At 42.7% G+C, this 16448-nt stretch overlaps 1 long non-coding RNA gene across 1 annotated transcript; it reads left to right on the top strand.

The window, feature by feature from the left end:
- Positions 1 to 1147: 1147 nt before the first annotated feature.
- LOC102381179 lies at positions 1148 to 4483 on the top strand. Its single transcript, XR_324984.1, has 3 exons — positions 1148 to 1169; positions 4127 to 4185; positions 4470 to 4483. It is a non-coding gene; the product is annotated as an uncharacterized LOC102381179 (long non-coding RNA).
- The last annotated feature ends 11965 nt before the right edge of the window (positions 4484 to 16448 follow it).

The following is a 16448-nucleotide window of genomic DNA, read 5'->3' as shown; positions in this document are numbered from 1 at the left end:
TGAAAAGCTGGATTTCTACTCCCCAGACCACCTACACTTCTCTATAAATCTATTGCTTAGGGCTTATGCAGATGTGGATTTCACCTTTTTAAATCTCAGTATGTTAACTTGTTATTCTTCTTGACTATTATTTAGACTTAAAATATCTTTGATTCGCCTTTTAACCAGGAGCAACTGTGTATCCTATACATTTCTATGGTCTGTATATTTAGTATCATCTGGCTTCATTGATTTATCCATCCTCTACCACTGCATATGTTGTTCTCACTACTCCAATTTCATTAATATAAACATAGAACTACTATGTGTCCTATCCTCTTGAGTATGTACTCATAATCAGTACCATCTGCTATCATATTTTACTAAACCTTTATTTCGAATCCTCTTCCCATTGGAGCCTGCCATTTCACTCAGGCAGATATGTGCTACAATTAACAGCTCAAACAGGTACAGGTGATGTACACCAGTCTGTTATTAAGATGCCAGTGACCATTTATAAATTCTGCAGAAGTATTTAATTCTTCTGACAATCTCAGGGAAGCAAATGTTCTGCCCCTTGATATAGATAGCATCATGACAAGTCTCCCCAAACTGGCCTGGCAATGTAAATAAACCCTAAATTGCCAGGACCAAATCTAGGATGATTGTATTTCAGCATTCTTGTATATTCACTGTTTAACCTTTGTGGTGAGACTCGAACAATGTGGCTAATTTTGCTCATGATTCGCTGAGATATGGTCAGCTCTGGACTGGGGACAGAGCTGAAATCACTGCATCATGTCATATATGCCACCAAACAACAGTTTTTCAGTGGCAACTAATTTAGGTTACTAGTGATCAGTGGATTTCCACTTGTGGATCAGTAGTCTTTTTTTTTTTTTAAAACAACCTTTTTCTTTTAACGTACATAAATTACTTTGTGATGACAAGGGCCAATCCGATGAAACAGAATCTCACTCATAAATAGAAGTACAGATCATGATATAAAAACGTGAAGCGCCTGAAAGAATTAAAGTGATAAAAAAAAGCTGCTGAACAGTGGTACGGTGGAATGTCTGCAAGCCTCAGTAGATGTGAGCTTTTGAAATTAAACTTGTTGTGTTGTAGGATCCCCTTCTGGAGCAGACTGTGAAGATCTATCCTTCTAAATATAGTGAGAGCCTCAAATGGTGAGTATCAACATAGTTCCATTGACTTCAATAGAGCTATGCTAATTTTACACAATTACTCACCATAAGCACTCAACAACCAGTTTTTAGACCGGTTTTATTGCTAATAAGAGGAATACTTTAAGTGGCATTAAAGTATTCCAGATTTACTTAGGTGCATGGGCAGAACTAGGATTTTGAAAAGTGGGGGGTTATGCAGATAGTGTGGTGTATTATCACACATAGCACAGCACATATGGTAAAACAAAATTGGAAGCTTTACTAATATGCAAGCAACCTAGGGCTATATTATTCAGTTTAAGATTGAAGCAAAGACAAATATAACTTTACTAGAATATGCACTAATTTGGTATTCATACATTCTGTATTAAAAAAGCACAACAAAAATACTGAAGAGGTGTTGTTTCTTTAGTCCTCTAGTCGTTAGAATTAAATGTACATGTTTTTCAAATTTATAAAATAAAATCAAGTCTTCTTGAGCATCTTGAATTGCAAAAGAAAGAAAAGCTTAATTAGTGGACTATTAAGACTATTAAAAAGGAGAAAGGGTCATTATTAACACTTGTGAAATTAAAAGTTTAACACGAATCAGGTAGATTATAATAATCCATGAAGTCAAGTGACTCCCTCACTGCTGCCTAAACAGAAATGCTGATGCCACTGTCATGCAGTTCGCTTTAAACTTTGGGTAGACCAGGAATCAAAGGGGGATGTGCAACAGTACCACTGTACCCTGCCCCCCTCTAATTTTTATTACATTTTCTTCTTCTTTTTTACTTCTATTTCCCCTCATTAGAACGTAAGCTTTCTGGGGCACACAAATTTAGTGATATCCTGACCCACTGAAATAAGTGGAAAGCACCTGTTACAATACCAGAGCTGTGCAAATATTATATTAATTATTATTACTAATGATAACTTCTGAATTGCATTTTATTGAATGCATATTAAGATTCTCACACTGTATCATACCATTTAAAAACAGGGTATTGTACATAAACTCTGCAAGCAGATGTCTCTCTGAGGAAATGTGCAAACTAAGTTGTGAAAACTGCCACATACCACATTTTATTCATACAGTATGCCCTGGAATAAAATAAGAGCTTTGTTTTTTGAGAGGCAGAATGAAGGAAAAAAGTTCCTTCCTTGTACTAAGCAACTAAGTAGCAGCAGCTAAGTATCTGAGGCTGTACGTTGTTTTGCTCCCTGTGGATTGCGGTGTGGTTACTTTTCCTTTCATCTACCAGAAACCTAAGCAGTAAAAATTGCTGTTACTGTATTTATCCTTGCTTGTAATGCACACCCCAATTTCTAACAGCTCTTTTATGGAAAAAAATATGTGTTATATGTGAGCAAAAATGATATTCTTAAGTTTCATTTGTGTGACCAGCATTTCACTTGTCTATACACAAATCTTATAAGTTTCAAGTAACATTAGAGGACTTACAACATTTTAAATATTTTCTCTCCTTGTCACTAAAACTTGATGTTATTGCCTAGCAAATCCACTGCCTATTATAACAAATGTAACAGAACTGCATTATGAACATCCCATTAAAGGACTGTATTCTTTTTTCCCCTATATTTCTATTCAAATGCTGTTAATTGGCAGTATGTAACAAAAACTTTCATCTCATAATTAGGCAGTATCTCCTGTCATTTGTATTCCAGACTAGTACTTAAGGGTCAAAAGGTTCATAAGTGAAATCAGATACAGTTTCTTTTGTACTATGTTTGAATTGTCAGCAAAAATATATTATACTGAGGAAAATATAAATTCTATATAATAAAAGAAGGTGGCAGAGGTTGCTGAAAGTCAAAGGATCAACAGCTGCAAAACATTCTCACAAGCTGAGTCTTCCTCTTGTGAATCCTTTGTGTTTAGATTTCATACTAAGACCTCATGGGCTGTAGCGATGTAGGCATTTCAAAAGATATGGAGTTCCGAGGAGGTTCTGGGATAGGACATTTACAGACCAGTATAAATAAGACTAAAATGGAACATTTTACCTTCCAAGTAACTCTATAAGGCCAGGAATAGACTTCTAAAAATTCATGTACCACATGTTCCTAGGCAGTTAGAGTTAATTGCACAAAATATCCCCCTGTTTTTCCAAAGTGTTTTTTTTTTTTTAACCTGGTTAAAATGTATGACAGTTATTAGGGGTATGCAAAGCTTTGGTTCGTGATTCGATTCAGAGAAGATTTGGCCTGATTCGGAGGCCGAATCACCAAATCCGAATCAAATTGGGAGAAGAAAAAAAACTCCGAATCAATTTGGAGGCTCCAAATCAATTCGGAAAAGACTCAGAAAAGATTCAGAGATTCAGAAGGCAGTCTTTCAGGGGAACAGAAACTGAGAAAAGGGAGGAGGAGCAGGGGGGGAAGACTTACATCTCTAGCTGGCCAGTGACTGTGATCTTTTCCCGAGTCCCCTTCCAATCACAGTGTCTGGGGGACTGTAAGTTTCCATGGCATTCACTAGTACATCTGGCTCTTATGGACCTCTCAGGCCTCACTGTCTCATTGGGAACTGGATAGCTTGATGTTAAAGTATTTATCTTGGAAGGCCTTCGGAGGGTTCTCGTCTGCCATGTCTTTGATGGAAAATAAGTTTGTTATCGGGAGTAAGATGTTATGTCTCACCTTCCCTGGTACCCGCTTAACTTTGCTTGTCTGGTTTCCCAATTCAGGCTCCACCTCCCCTACACCCTGCCTTACTCCAACCTTAAGCTGTTATCTTCTGCCCACCGCTAGAGCGAGCCAGGGTGGTAATTTTTGTCTTGGCCTTTTAACTTCAGCATAAATAGGATGTGGACCTTACTTGGCCTGGGTTCCATGCTGTAGTGAAAATTAACTTATGGTCCTTGCTGTCCCCAGGTTATCCAGTTTCTGGGGGTGTCTATACTTCCTGGCTGTGTCTCTATTGTGACTCCTGGCTCTCTTTTTCCTTTGAGGGATCCCTGGCAGTCCAGTCAAGTCTGGAGATGTCCAGGATCCATGACATGGGCTTCAGGTAAGAACTTAGCCCCTGTGGGTTTGTCTCCTCACCAGATACCCCCTCCTGGAGCAGCCACCACTGCTTCTCTCTGGAGCTCTCTCCTCCTTGGGGCTCTTCTAGCCCCACCGGAAGCCTCACTTCCAGTCCCCGGCTCTGATCCCAGCAGAGTTTTATCCCTTAAGAGGTCAACTGGTGAATCAGCGCTGGCACACTGCCATAAAGTGGGTCGATGCTGGACTAGAGCTGATCCCATCTCTTCCTGAACCCATCATTCTTTTTTTTCTCTTTTGTTGCCACAGCATTTTTCCCCACCACAGTTTCACTCTCACCAGGCTTCTGGTTCTCATCAGTGTCCCGCCAGCTTGGGAGCTCTCTTTTTCTGGGTAAGTTTTCTCTCAGGGCATTACCCCTACCACAGGGTAGGGGAGACAGAAACAGCATATAAGCCTGTGTCTGCAGGCTTTCTGTGCCTCTTGTCAGCTGTTTCTGCCTGAGCAACAGTGTCTGAAAGGTACTGGCCTGGCTTGGCTTCTGATCTAGTCAGTTTCCTGCTACTTTCTGTTCTTGGAAAGGATTGAATATAGCTTGGAATTAGAATCCCTCTACTTATCCCTGTCCAATCCATTTCTTTCAGTTTATACTTGTTCTTGGTTGTTTTTTTCCCCAACACTTTTTAAAAAGAAAGCTGCATTTTCCCTGACAGTATGATCCTTCACTGTGCAGGGAAGCACATACATTACACACACTCACACACATACATCATAAAAGAAGAAGTCAGATATTATTACAACACAGAAGAAGTCAGACAGTCATAGAAGAAAAAGAAGAGATTATACATAATTATTATATTATTATAGTTATTGTTATTAGTTATAGTTACAATCAGACTAAAGACAACACAGAAGAAGTCAGATAGAGATTCAGATTAACACAATACAGAAGTCAGACAGTCATAGAAGAAGATGAAGAAGAGATATTATTTTAGTTACACGCACAAGAGGAAATACAACACAGAAGAAGTTGGACACAGTCATAAATCAGAGAAGAAGAAGATGACATATATTATTAGTCAGTTACACACAGAAACACATTTTCCACCACAGGAAACATTAGTATGAAGCGTGCTGGAAAGGCAGGTGCCAGGTCTTCTGGCACAGGATGGAGTGGATCTAGAGTGGTAGGGAGAGAGATAGAGCTGTAAATTCCCTCCACCCCCTGCCACACATAGGCCTATCCTCTTTCCTGGCAGCCATAAGTCTTCTGCTGCCAGTGGAAGCAAGGAGGTGGGAAAAGTAGCTGTCCCTGCACCTGCACCACCTCCCTGAATTCCAGAAATAGACACCAACAGCAGAATGACCATCTCCTCCACCCCAATTTCATCTCCCAGAGTGAACCTCCCACTGCTAGAGGAGGAGCTGGATCTGGAACCAGGGGACCTGAGTGCCCTAGCTAAAGAAATTCTGGGGACCAAGGGGGAATCTGAGTTTTTACTCCACACCCCTCAAAGTTCCCCTAGACCCAGGTTTCCTTGTCAGGAAGGCATCTCAGAGGATGTTGTGGAGGCAAGTGGCTCAGCTGAATCAGCTCCTCCTGTCGTTGTGCCTCTGCCTGCTGAGAAGGGGGATAAGACAGGATTTCCACCCTCAACCCAGAAGCAGGGGAGTAGTGTAGTGTGTGATCATTTTGAGGTGGCAGATGATCCCAAGTATATATGCCATATGTATATATGCTATATGCCAGCACTGCCAAAGGTGGATCAGCCGGGGCAAGGAGGCGAAACACTTCACCACAGTGATGCTGCTGCATCTGAGGAGGCAGCACCCCCTTGCCCTTTTTCCTCCTCACCCTGGCACCAGTGAGAGCATGCCAAAAGGGAATTCCCCCACTCACTCCAAAGCCCCTGTCCCCCCAAAGCAGAGGCAGGCTACCCTGGAATGGTGGGGGAAAGGTGCAGGCAAAGGGGGGGGGGTATTGCAAGGGTGAGCAAGGTCACCCAGAGCACTGAGGAGATGCTTGCTCTGGATGGTCAGCCCTTCTCCTTAGATGAGTGGCCAGGGTCCAGGTGGCTCATGGGGCTCATGGCCCCATCCTACCAAATGCCCACACGCACCACTTTTAGCAGGACGGTGGTGCCCTTCCTGTATGAGGCATGCAGGGAGTACTTGAGGGAGGAGCTGCACAAGGCAGGGCCACAGCTAGCCTTGCACTTCCCCTCGGATATCTGGAGCAGCTGGGGTGGAGATCATGCCTGCCTCTCCCTCACAGGGCACTGGTGTGATCAGTCAGGTGACTGGTGGCCTCTCCTTCAAGCCAAGGTGATGGATGAGTCCCACATGGCAAGGAAGATCATGGTGGCCATGGTGGTGCATGGTGCAGGGGTGGCTCGTTGGGCAGGGCAAGCTCACCCGTAGGTTCACGGTCACTGACAATGAGGCCAATATGGTCAAGGCTATCTGTGATGCCAACTTCCTTTGCATCCTCTGTGTGGCACACAGGCTGTACCTCATTGTCAGGGATGTCTTGGAGGGGGACAGGGCTGCCAGTGATGGAGCTGTTACTACCACCCAGCTGATTTCAAAATGCAGGAAGGTGGTGGGCTACTTCCACTGCAACATCAAGGGGGGCAAGACACTGTGGGAGAATCAGGCAGTGCTGAGCATCCCACAGCAGAAAATCATGCAGGATATGGAGACTCCATGGAACTCCACACACCTGATGCTGAAAAGGCTGGTTGAGCAACAGAAGGCCATCCATGAGATGGCCTTGCTCAGAGACATTGGGATCAGCGGCCCCCTTTACAGAGCTGAGTGGGATAACATCTTCCAGAACTTAGTGGTCCTCAAGCCCTTCCTCAAGGCCACCAAGACCCTCAGTGCTGGCGATACCCCCCTTAGCCAGGTGATCCCCATAATTAGGGAACTTGAGAAACAAATGGAGAAGTTCCAGGGGATCAATGTTCCTGGCTGGGGCAAGCCACTGTCACCAGATACGCAGGTTGAAAGAGGTCATCAGGAAATGTCTAGATCCCTTACAGTCCGATACGGTTCACATTTTGGTGGGCATGTGTGACCGGAGAGTGAAGGGGAGCACATGCACTGGAAGCACCAAAACCCTCAATCACTGGATGGAAGTGCTGGTCAACAGAGTCAGGGAGGCAGAAGGGCAGAGGCAAGGGGATGTGGAAGAGGAGGATCCACTTTCCCATGCCAGCACTCCCAGCACCAGTACCACCCAGTCTCCTCCACACCAGCCACTGCCAATATGGGCCAAGGGCATGGCTTCAATGTTGGGGTCCAGACGCACCAGACCCCAGCCTTGGGCAAGTAGCTCCAAGGCTTTGGTGGCTACCTATCTCACCAAGGATGTGGAGCTGCTGGACTGAAACCTCTTGGTCTATTGAGGAACCCACATCCAGATGTGACAGGATCTGGCCATGGTTGCCCAGGAACACCTATCCTGTCCACCAATCAGTGTTCCGAGTGAGAGGGTGTTCAGCATTGCCGGGGATGTTGTGACACCACACCTCCTTGGATCCTGGTTTGGTGGAGCAGCTGGTGTTCCTCAAGGTGAACCTCCCACTGCTGGGGTTCCCCAAACTCCACCTGCAGACAGAGTGAGTGCCATCCTCCTCACTCCATCCACACCTATTTCTGTTTAATTTTTTAAAACCAGTTAATGCCCCGCTGTCAGAGCTGGAGCAGGCACTGACTACATCACCAGCCAGCATGGGAAGAACATGTCACTGCTGAGTTTCTGTGCCAGGATGAAGTTGGAGGCATGGGCTGGGGCTATGGGAATGGAGGAAATCCCAGGTCCTAGGCATGACCACAAAAACTGCACTCTGCCAGGATCAGGGAGGCCCTGTAGGACTGCTGGCAGCATGGCAGCCCCAGAAAATACCAGGACCGAGGATTCCCCTGGTGGAAGGTGGGTAGGAGGTACCATAATCTCCAGCTATCACATGCATATACATAGTCCTGGCTGGGGAAAGCCTAGACCTGTCATGTCTTTGACAGGCCTGAGGCTAGCTGGTTGCAGTGGAGTTGTGAGGCTCCAGGTGAGCTCAGCTTAGCTACCTGGGATGCCAGCTTTTGGGTTGAAAAACCCTTTGTCAGTCTGTGGAAGCACCTAAAGTTGGTGCATGTGCTGTTCCTGGATGGAACGAATAGTAAAGAAGCCAGAGGCTGGCATGCAATGCAGGCAAGAAAGCCAGTCAGTGAAAATGTAAATGGAGGCATCAGTGGGTGAGACAGATAGGCTGGGGTAGGAGGTTAGGGGGATGTAGTAAGTAAAAGTGGAGAGGAACCTGGGGAGTCAGATGTCCAGCAGGTTGTAGTGTGTCATAAATCCAATGTGTATATTGAGTTTATGATTTTCTGTACCTAGGAGGTTGATGAAGTGAAGTTCATAGGCCCAGCTGTAAATTCCCTTTCAGGATCAGGCCTGGGAGACTGGAGAAAGAGTGGGGGTTTTTGTGAGAAATGTTCCCTCACAGGTAATTGGGTATTCTTGTCTTTAATAGATTCTGGTGTGCAGCTTGTTCGGGGTACTAGAGATATGTTGGCAAGTTTTGTGTTTTGAGCTGTAGGAAGTTGGCTTCTGGTGATGAGGTTAGCAAGGTTTGATGCTTGTTTGAATTTACAAACCACTTTTCACAGCCGGGCCTATGAACTTCACTTCATCAGCCTCCTAGGTACAGCAACTCATGTACTCAATATAGACATTGGATTTATGACACACTACAATCTGCCAGACCTCTAACTCCCCAGGTACCTCTGCACTTCTACCTGCTACATCCTCCTTCCCCCCGCCAACCCCTGCCTGTCTTTCTCACCCCCTGACACCTCCATTTCCACTTTCACTGACTGGCTTTCTTGCCTGCATTGTATGCCAGCCTCTGGCTTCTCTACTATTCCTTCCATCCAGGAAGAGCACACACACACACACCAACTGCAGGTGCTTCCTCAGCCTGACAAAGGATTTTTCAACCCGAAAGCTTGCCAAGATCTATTTCTGTAACTATTCAGTTGGTCTACAAAAAGATACCAGATTGACCCAAAAAATCTAGTCTGCCAGTGCCATGTCCTTAGATCAACACCCCTAGCACCTGTCCCTGGTCAGCTGACTGGAAAGACACAGGGCCCTGGGCACATCTAAGCCCCAGGGCTGGGGCTGGCAGGGAGAGTTCTCTGGCAGCTGCTGGAGAAGAAGCTCCTGCAGGAAAGGAAAAAATGGTCTAGTCTGTGATAGTTTTGCTGCCTGAGATGCTGTTGGTGCTACTGTGCTGCAGTGCACTGCTTACTTGTTGTTATTTAAAGTGGTAGATCGGACTGAGGCTGTAGGGGAGGAGGAGCCTTATTGGGACACACTGCCATGTCATGTAGAGGCCCCAGCATCAGTGAGGGTGCGCCTTAACACACACACAGTCATGGATGTCATGAGTTTTGTTTGTCAGCAGCCTGAAGTGCAGTTTCCCAGAAACCCCTGCACCTATCTCCTTGAAAGCTGTCAGGCTTTATGGCCTCAGCAAGGGCTACCATCCCTGCAGTTTTCACTGTGCTGCGCCTTAACACGCATGTGTGACATGAGTTTTGCTTGTCAGCAGTTTGAGGTGCAGTTTCACAGAAAACCCTGCACCTATCTCCTTGAAACTTGGCATGCTTCATCCCCACAATTGTTATCTGAATCAGCCAAAAAATGACCACGTTATAAGTATTTCAGTGATTGCCCATTGTAGTCTATGGCCAAAACTCCGAGTCTCTCCGAGTCAGCACCGAATCTCCCGAAGCTGTTTAAGCTGAATCGATTCGGGACCATGATTCCAATCTCCAAATCAAATCATTGTCTTCCAAATGGGCCAAATCCAAATCTGAATTGAATACTTCCCTATTTGCACAGGCCTAACAGTTATTTAAGCTGCCAGTGAATGAGCACTCCAGGCCAGCGGACAAAATTTCGCTACATGATGCTCAGACTGAAGTATTAAAGGCAAATAGTCAAAACAGCATATGCTGAATACCCCACACAACCAGCCATTAATAGGAAATCATTTTAAACAGGAAGGGCAATACTGACAATAACAAACCCGAAGTTATTTTACATAGGTGTCCTGTTCATATACAACAGGGGCACATGCATCGGTGTTCGCAAAAATAAATACCACAGTTTTAATTTGAGTTGTTCCCTGCTTTTTAACTCAGCTACTTTAATAACCAGGAGACAGATTTTGAGGGTCAAAACAGATACATTGATTAAAGCACTTGTGAGATCACCTACATTCATCTATATTGTGCCACATTTGAAGGAAAAAAAATGCAAATCAAACCATACATAACACTCCTTACCTTTATTTTTGTAATTTGGGGTCTATTTCTTTATTATATATTTGACTTGTGACATTTTTCTAGTATATTACACTGACTTTACATTTATCTCTTCTGAGCAGTAATCATACACTGGATCCTATTTCCAGTGGGAATTAGCTGTCAAGACAGAGAGTTGGACTTCAATGTGTTCTAATGGGTTTAAATAAAAAAATAAGACCACAGAAACCACAAGCACTGCAGAAAAGAAAAGAGCCTGTTTACAAGGTCAACTCAAAGAGCAGCTCAGTGAATGGAACTGCTTCTAAGCTTGGATTACTCTGGGAATGGACTAAGTGCCCCACTGTTAGTGTGTATAATGGATATCAGGTGTCTTGACAGTCCTACCTCTCAAGGCTACCTGACCAATCACATTTATTGGAGTCCTCATTAAATTAATAACAGAGAACAGCCCTAGAAGAGCTTCCTGGACTCCTTCCGTCTCAATGCTTCCTATGTTCCTTGAATGCCGTCTCAGACACTAGAAACAGCAAGCACAGGAAGAAAAAAAACAGACAGGCACATGTTGACAGAGGAGTACCTCAAGTAGCCTTATGTGAATAAAATGTAACTCATACCAAATATTTTTGGCACTCAACTAGCTATGCTGGAAGATACCAAGCCAAACTCCACCTGGATGTCCCAATTCCTATGTTCTTGCATCTTACGTCTTATTTTATCATGAATCAATGCTGATATTTCAAAAGAATGGGTGGGGGGAGGGGAGGCATGCGTAGTGGGGAGAGGAAAGGAATAGGACCCTAAAGCTGAAAATACTTCAATTATCATGAAGATCAGAGACCCATATAAATGAGGTGCTATATAACAATGTAAGCAATTATAGCCTCTGGCAGATTTTACTCTTGCTTACACAGGTGCAACCATACTTATATATCAATTAGATAAACTTCCTGCCTTCAGTTGGTCTAACTATTTTGGGTCATGTTGTTTTTTCTTTCTACTTGTCTTATTTGGTAAGACTGAATGCCATGAGAGTATAATGTTCTTATGTTGTGTGGTGTACCTCATTGATAGCTGGTACTGGGACATCAAGATATGAAAATACTGAGAAGCATTCATAAGTGACAAGATAAATAATCAATATGTCTTTGGCAGCTTTGTGCCTATTGGTATAACCTTCAAAATACAAGCCCAAGATTTTAGCTCAGACATTACCAAGGTTGATACTTGGCACCTGATGATCAGTCACAAATGTGAAGGTTGCCTGCATTTTTTTAGATGCAGCAAAAGAATGCAGAGAGGATCCAGCTTCTGCAGTGTTCTTGAGACCTCCCACTACACCCAATTCTCCAAAAGATTTTCCCTAATCTCCCATTGAATCATTGTATCTTTTAAAAAGTATTTTTATTATTGCTATGAACAACCTTTGGGTTTAGGTACCAAATCGGGTGCCAAGCCAATGTGTACTTATATAGAATATGATCAAGATGCCCTTTAAACGTCTCTTTGATAAGATAGTCTGATCTTAAATCTTGCTCTGTAAGATGTGTTTTATAAACCTGAAATCATTCTCGTGATTATCCCTAACCCTTCTCTGAACTGTCCTAATGTTTAAAACCAGTCAGTTTGTGTACATCTAGCTATATATAATGATAGCAGCAGGGTCCAAAACCTACCCAAGAAAACGGTCACACATCAGTTGTTTAGCTCACACTAAACTCCATGTTGCCATGGCTACACTGTTTGCAATATCCAAACTGACCAGCCATGCCTACATGAACAGTAGTCGCACCTTCAAATACAGTGTAGACATACGTTTAGTGGGAGGTACCACTAGAACTCATAATGTACTTTTACAAAATGTACTTGATCTAATCCAATGTTTTGTGGCATGAACTCGACAAATGACATAGAGGTGCTTCTTGGTAAGTTCCCAAAGAGAATATGTAATACAGAGAAAACCTGGAGTAGTTAGCTGTACCAAAAAGTACTGAATATCATTGGCATTTCTGGGAATGGTTGCTGTTTTGATTGCTGTGACCTTCCTCAGGTTGGGCAACATTCAGGTATGTGGGAAAATATGATTGTGAAAGTCAAGGATGGCTTCATTTAAGACATGCCTTTATTTATTAAGGGTGAGGTTATATACAAGACATTGAAAAACAACTTTATGGATTACATCATGTTCCAGCTGAAAGTTTCCATATACCAACATGTCATCAGTGTAGTGGACGATACTGGAAATGTACTGACTGATATTTTTAACAGTATCTTGAAATATTTCTATAACTGAATACATTCCAGATGTTAGCCTTTTATACCATCTTAGACTAATGTGTGTTGAAAAATTTGGCAGATAAGATGCAGAAGCTTGTTCTAGCTGGTGATATTCTTTGATGAGATCAAGCTTCAGAAACACAATGGCACCATTCAGTATAAGATCTATGTCATTCACGGTTGGTGAGATACAACATTCTCCCTGTATTGCTCTATTCAGAAGTTCCAGAACCATGCAAATTTATCCTTTGCCTGATGTTTTGCCTGATCCTTTGCCTGATGCAAGGCCACTTTATTAAGACCCAAGTAACAAGGTTACATATCAGCAAATAAAGACCATACCTCTTAATTCTAATTATTTTGCAAGTTATGACATGTTGTTTAATACGATGTTCTGTCACAAGCAGCACTGATTCATATGCACAGATGTAACCCTGGTAATCTTGAATTTACATCATTTGTCAGCATAAAAAAACAAATATTTAGAAAAGTCTTTATGTAATTTTGTTGTGTTTTTTCACAAAGTGTACTGTCTGAATTAAATCTCACAGCTGGGTTGGCACAGAAGCTCTAAATCTTTACCTTAAGCTGTAGAGTTTTATGCTATTAGCCTTGGGTATCTCCCCTTTATCCCTCATCTTGGTCAAGATGGTGGTCATTTTATCAATATAAGTCCAGTATTTCACTTAAGTTCCAATTAAATTCTGCTTTGGAACAATGCATGGGTCTTTTACTGGCTCTTTATACAGGGCTACACTTTTCCCTATGCAAACAGACATATTTACAAAAATGTTATTAGTTCTCACAATATTTCAAATTATTCAATTGCACAATCTGTTTCAGTATTCTGCAGAAAACATATGATTGACACGCATTTTTGTGAAAATATAAAGTGATTTAATTCAACTGTCATATTTTTGTTTACATTTCATAATACAAGTTAATTCATGATACTTTCACCAAAAAAATCTAGACATTACTGAAAGCATAATTTCATAATAAGAGTTGTATGAGAGTACAGTTCCCAAAGCACATATAAAATCCTTTATAAAGTTAAACAAACCCCATACAATGAAAACACTGCCCCCACATTTAAAATATTACATGAAGTAATCCACAATAATCTATGAAATGTTACACAATGTTTAATGAAAACCACATGTATATCGGAATTAAAAAACTTCAAAAGAGGAACACAGACATGCCTGATCATGTATCTCTGGCAATTGTCGTTTTGAAGGGTACAAGAGGGTCCCATTTCCCCATTAATTGAGTGGTGGGGTAACACTGGCTGGATGGCCCTTTAAGGTGATGGGGCCACCCACTTCTGGTCTACTCCCACCAGGGTCTTTAATAACTATAAGCCATAAAGAGCTGTATTCTAGTCATTGAAGGAGGTCAGAGCTGTTTGACTGGGAATGCAGTGGACAGTTCTTAGCAGAAGGCCTGAGAAACTGCTATAGTAGAAGACCTGCCCCAATGCAGAGAGGCTGCCAGAGCAGAGAAGCAGAGCTCAGGCTCGCAAATGAATGAGGCCAGAACAGAGATGAAATGGTTGGGAAGTTGGGAAGGATATTTCAGATGCAATATATAATATGTGAAATTGCTAAGATTGTAAGTAGATAAGGCAAGAGGGTGGCTGGATGGTATGGTTTAGGCTGGAGAACCAGACACCAGCCTGCAAGGACTATCTCTATGATCTTTTCCTATTTATAGTAGTCTAAAAGTCTTTGAACTCTCCCTGTGATACTTTCTCCCTTGCTCTGACACAACTTGCACAACACAGAATGCAGTTTTAATTTGAGTCATCTTCCCTTGAATTTCCCTGAATGCATGCTCCCACTGTCATCCTGAAATTATTTAGGTCAACGGTGTTTTATCTGGTTCTGTGGGCCGGATGTGTGGCATGGGACCAGCCCATAGGCCTGATTCAGAGTGGGATCAGCCTTCAGGTACAATCCAGCATATTGGCCCAGCCCCCAGCACCAAATCTGGCCATAGAGCAACCCTGTGCACAAGACTTGTCCTGTGCACTGGATCTGGCTCCATCCCAACTAAGAGTACAGGGCCAACCCTGCCCACTGATGCAATCCAAAGTGTGCAGGTCTGGAAATTTGAAAGTGGGGAGTGGTGGCAATGTTAATTGCTCCAGCTCTTGGCTTTGCCCACATCAGGCCCAAGGGCTGTAGGTTGAGTATCACTTCTTTCAGCAATAGTTGAATAATTTTCTTCTTTGATCCTATCATCCAGTGAAAGGCTTCTTCAGCCAAGGTAATAGATGATAAGCAGTGTTCCTCAGTATAACGGGGAGGAAATTAGATGGGTGGTGGGTATGAGAGAGTTGGAATATTCATGCAATGGATGGCCATAGTAGTGGCTAAGGAAGCAAAACCACCAAATTCCATACACTGCTCTTAATATAGCTGATTGAAAAAAGTTCCACCAGAAGCCAGTGGTCTATGTCCTTAACTCCATTGTCTTCCTTGAACAAGTGAGCTGTCTGCCTGCATTGCTTCCAGAACTGCTGCAGAAGCAGTTTAGTAGTATGGTGACTGGTTTGTAAGGTTTAAATCATCCCATTTTGAAATGTTAAATACATTTCTATATGCTATTGCTCATTACTGGCAAGGCTGGATGAAACACAGCTTTCACTTCACTTTGAAAATGGCATCAACTACTCCAAAAAGATCATGTCATAGTGAGAGCAGAGTCATGGGGATTTGTGTATTTGACTGGATGTTCCTAAACTGCATTTTGTTTCTAGCTGGTTTCTGATAAACATTCCACACTGTATGTGAACCAACAGCAGGACAAAGGATGCTGAGTATCTAATGTGGAAGAAGTTCCTGCCATGTAGAACTAATGATTCACTCTGGAGTAAGAGCCATCTGGTTTTATGGAGATTTACAACACACTATATAATAAACAGCTTAGTGCAAATTAGACCCCCCACACTCTGGGTAGACAAGGAACAAGCTAGTATGGAATCCATTGCATCATCCATCCACCTTAATTGTTTAATTTATGACTACTGGCTTGATCCAGTACTCACTAAAGTAAATAAAAATACAGCAGTGACTCTTATCTGATATACTGCATCCAGTGTAATTGGCTTCAGTTACAAGGCCACTCTAAAGGAAGAAAGCTGCAAGTTGTCAAAAACTTGTAGTACTTGTGCTTAGTACTTGTATCCTTTTTATATAATTTTGATCAAATAGTTCATGTAGATGCTATATTAAGAAAAAGCATTTTCACTAAGAAACTGGAAAGGACCACTGTCACTGAAACAGGCATTGCAAACTAGACTTCCGATTCTGGCCTTGCTTGCCTGGTCATGCATATGGGCAATACAGCCTTCCCTCTCTGGGGTGGCCCGTCATGGTACAACATTGTTGATCTATTGTACTTACAACTTAACCCTTGGGCCACATCATTCAATAATCCCCTCCAAATTTCCTAAATAAACACATACATAAAAAATACTAGTAATATAATGTCTCCCATCCTTCCTGAGTCTCTCAGCCCCTTTCACTCTCACTCCTTTTCCCTCAGAATATCAGTTCACCAGGTTTCTCTCTGGCATCTTTGAGCAAAACCCAAAGGACCGTATGTACACCTAGCAATACAAACTTCCATCCATCCTGAGGCTCAGCTTTTAGGCTATTTTAAATTCTTCTC

This window comes from Alligator sinensis, unplaced genomic scaffold, assembly GCF_000455745.1.
Source record: "Alligator sinensis unplaced genomic scaffold, ASM45574v1 scaffold122_1, whole genome shotgun sequence".
In the NCBI taxonomy this organism is placed as follows: Eukaryota; Metazoa; Chordata; order Crocodylia; family Alligatoridae; genus Alligator; species Alligator sinensis.
Note: the sequence above shows the minus strand (reverse complement) of the source record. Positions and strands in the feature narration are given on the sequence as shown.